Here is a 3965-nt window from a genome sequence, read left to right on the forward strand (position 1 = left end):
GGTCTGTTCAGGCAACCTGGGCCCAGTCAAGTATAGGTCTGGAACTCCAAAATCCCAGTGGGCAATTTCTGCCTGCAAAAGACAAATGGAGTTTGGCCATGACTCCTAGGTACCTGGCTCCTGTTTCAGTCAAAACCTCTCATAGCTCCCCTCTCACACACCCCCGCAGGAGATGTGTGTTCTGTCAGGTAGACAATGCCCCAAGCTCCCAGCATTCTAGCTGGACCCTACCACAGCTAGACATGGCCCGCCCCACATACAGATAGCCTCACCTCCCACAATATAAGGGGCCTGTTTGCCCCCTCCCCTCTATCTTGCTTTCCTCTCTTGCTCTCTTGCTTCCTCTTGTCCTCTCTTTCCCTCTCCCTTTCTCTCTCTCTCCTCTTTTCCACTTCTTCCTCTCCTTTGTTTCTTTCCACATGGCCAGCCTCTTTTTCTCTTTCCTATAATAAAATATCTCACAATTATGCATTGCCTCCTTTTAACTAACACATCGTAAAGCCCCAGGCATCGACAGCAGTGACACATGGGCCATCAGTAGGTCACTGTGTGTGTGTGTGTGTGTGTGTGTGTGTGTGTGTGTGTGTGTGTGAAAGCAGCCCAAGTGATTACCATAGACCAAGTGATTGACTGTGTTTCAGTCTTCTTAGATCAGATTCAGATGCACTAATATTCATATGACTATAAAACAGTTTAATTTCCTCAAGTATATACTATGAAGCTGATTTTAAGGAACTTTTAATATTATTTTTTAAAAAAGTATTTCATGAAATTACACAATTGTAATCAGGTCTAAAACCCAAAAAGCAAAACAAAAGAAAAAACAGAAATATTAAATGCCTTTTCTTTTTTTGTTATTTGTTTGTTTTTCTTTTCTTTAGATTTATTTATTTTATTATAATGTACTCTGCCACTATCGTCAAACACATCAGAAAAGGGCATCTGATCCCATTCCATGGCTGTGAGCCACTATGTGGTTGCTGGGAATCAATGCTCTTAACTTCTACACTGTCTGTCCAGCTCCACCTTTTCTTTTTTTTAAAATCTTGATTCCTTTAGATATTTCATAAATAAATAAATTTTAAACATTACCATTACTCATATAGCGTTTGAAAAAGGGAAGTAATCCTGAACAATAAGGGACTACTGGTGCTTTTAGCATCGTATTCTCTAAATTCTTAACTTCTGGGCATTGCAACTGTGCTTACTTCCAGTGGCATTCTATTTCTTATCTTATATTATACAAAGGACTATATGATGGCACAGCTTTCTCTGTTGTCACAGTTATTTGAAGTGTACTTTTTATTGTTTCAATTCATTCTTCTTGCTGTATAACTAGATGGCCTCACAGACAGAAATCCAGATTAGGGTTGTGTTGAATTTTGTTGAAGAACACATTTTCAGACTCCTACATTTCAGATTTCATGTATTTGGTATAAGAAATTTGATATCTAAGAACAATAAATAAGAATTTGATGGTGCTGGAGGCTAAAAGTAGCACTGTACTTCAGGTTACTCTCTATCCCTCTCTCTATGTGTGACCTTGGAAACATTTCCCATGCTTTTAACCCTCAGTTTTCTCACCTTGGAGTTAGGAATTGATGCACTCAAAAAGAATTGTCTTTGCAATGCTGACAGCATCTGTTTCTGGGAAACACCTTATTTTAGAGTGCAAAGATGCAGGTAGTTTAAAAACAATTGGCAATTGTCCCTGGCTAATTGTGAAGTTCCATATGAGAGAAGCTTTAGGATACTGAGGAACTCTTTCATTTTCATTTTTTCAGTCTCAGAAAAGATTTGGCTCATAACCCACAAAGACATTATGAAAATGACCCTATTCATTTTGCCTATGCCATGCACTTTTAAATAATGATTACTTTCTACTGTTTCATTATGTAGCTAGGAGATGTACTTTCAATTGCATATTAACTCCTTCTACCCATGCAATCATTGTCTCTGTAACATTACTATACTATATTGTGTGTACTTACAGAACAATAAAATTTCTGCATATTACTTTCTCCGCATAACTGTTTTAAATACAATTCTTTTGATGGGGATTCTTCAACAAAGATATATTAATAAACCAATTGCAATCCTTAGATTTAAATCTGCAAGCCCCATTTTGCCAATACCTCATTCTCATTGCTCAGGGATTCAAAATGAAAAGGGAATCCTTTGTCTTATGAAGGGACACTTCTGTGTTGTAAGGGAGCAGATATTAGAAGATAAAGGGTAATTTTCTTCCGCATAGATGCAGAAAACATTATGCTTCTCTATTCCATGTAATGTTTTAAAATGTGCTATAGTTTGAGGGTTAATGTAAAATCAGTTTGCCACCAAGTTACATGCAACTCATATGTCTCCACTTTTATTTCTTACATTCATCTTAGAGATGCACTGCTCTCTGTATAAACTCTTGATATTCACGTGGATTCATAGTCTCTTTGCCATAGTAGGGTGGCTACTTAAGCTTCACAGAGCGTGTGTTATTCTGACAGAGGCTGCTGATCAGCTTTCAGTGTCATTTCTCACCTGCTTACATGGCCAACTAGCTGTTAGTTGGTCACAGAGCTCCCTGACAAGTTTATTCCATGGCATCCCAAGCAAGTTAAGTGGCCCCGTGATTCAATTATGACCAATGGGACATAACAGAATTAAACTGTGTAGCATCTGGAAAGGTTCACAGAATTCTTAACACTTTTGATCTTCTCCTGTTGACTAGAATGCTCTTGTGTCTGAAGCTGACATTACCATTTGAGCTATTGAATTGGAGAGGCATGTTGAGAGATGTCAAACAAGATGTTCTAACCTCTGACTCGTTTTGAGTACTCATACTAGTGAAATCAACTCAGATGTCTCTTTAAGTGAAAGAAATCAATTGTTAAGCTGTGGTTGTTATATTTTTTTTCCTTAAATATTATTTAGAGTAGAAGGCACCATAGTTTTACTCTAAAAAACCATTTTTTATGCTACATAATGTATTTTTGCTTGTTTGTTTTCTTGCCTTTACACTGATTATGTCATGAATTCATAGAGAATAGGATTCAGCAGCCAAAGCTCCCTTGTATTCCTTCTCACAAAGTGCACATCTATTGGTGGGGCAGACTGATACATCAGTGGAACATTGCTTGACTTTTTTTTTTTCTTTCCGTCCCCTGTCCTGTCAATCATTTTTCTTCATATGTTTTAGGAAATAACATTAGCTTTTAGAGTGCTTAGTATGTTTAGTACATTGAATGTCTTCACAAGAAGCTTACTCTTTTTTTAAAAAAAAATTATACTTTTATTAATTTGAGAATTCAATGCAGTACATTTTAATTATATTCATCTGGTTCTTGAAATTCTCCCAAATCTCCCTTCCCTCTTATTGCCTAATCAACTTTATGCATATTTTTCTGTATTTTGATCCATCAAGTCCAGTTTATGTTGGCTGAACACTTTTGAATGTGAACACAGCCCTGGAGAGGAGATATACCAAGTATCATTCCATTGAACAAAATGGAATTTCCCTCTCCTAGCAACAATACAATGCTGGTAGTTCCTTACCTATGGGTAGAACTTTTACTCCTCTCTCCTCCATTTTTTTTGTTTTGTTTTCTTTGGTCTTGCTTGAGCTCGTGAAGGTCTTGGATCTGGCATCACAGTCTCTTTGAGTTCAAATATGCATGTACCCTATTGTGTCCTGAATATACTGTTTGCTTGAAGTCATCCTCAATCTCTGGCTCTTAGAACCATCACACTCAACCTAAATGTCCATTGACACTTAAGTGGACCTTAAGAGGTATGACATAGCTGTTCCACTTATGGCTGAGCACTCTGAAGTCTTGGATTCTATGTACATTGACTGGTTGTGGGTCTCCATGTTAACTGACATGTACTGCAAGAAGAAGCATCTCTGATTAGGGTTCAGCAATGCACTCTTTGTATAGTAATGAAAAATTAAGTCATTTTATTGCTATGAC

This window comes from Mastomys coucha, chromosome X, assembly GCF_008632895.1.
Source record: "Mastomys coucha isolate ucsf_1 chromosome X, UCSF_Mcou_1, whole genome shotgun sequence".
Classification (NCBI taxonomy): Eukaryota; Metazoa; Chordata; class Mammalia; order Rodentia; family Muridae; genus Mastomys; species Mastomys coucha.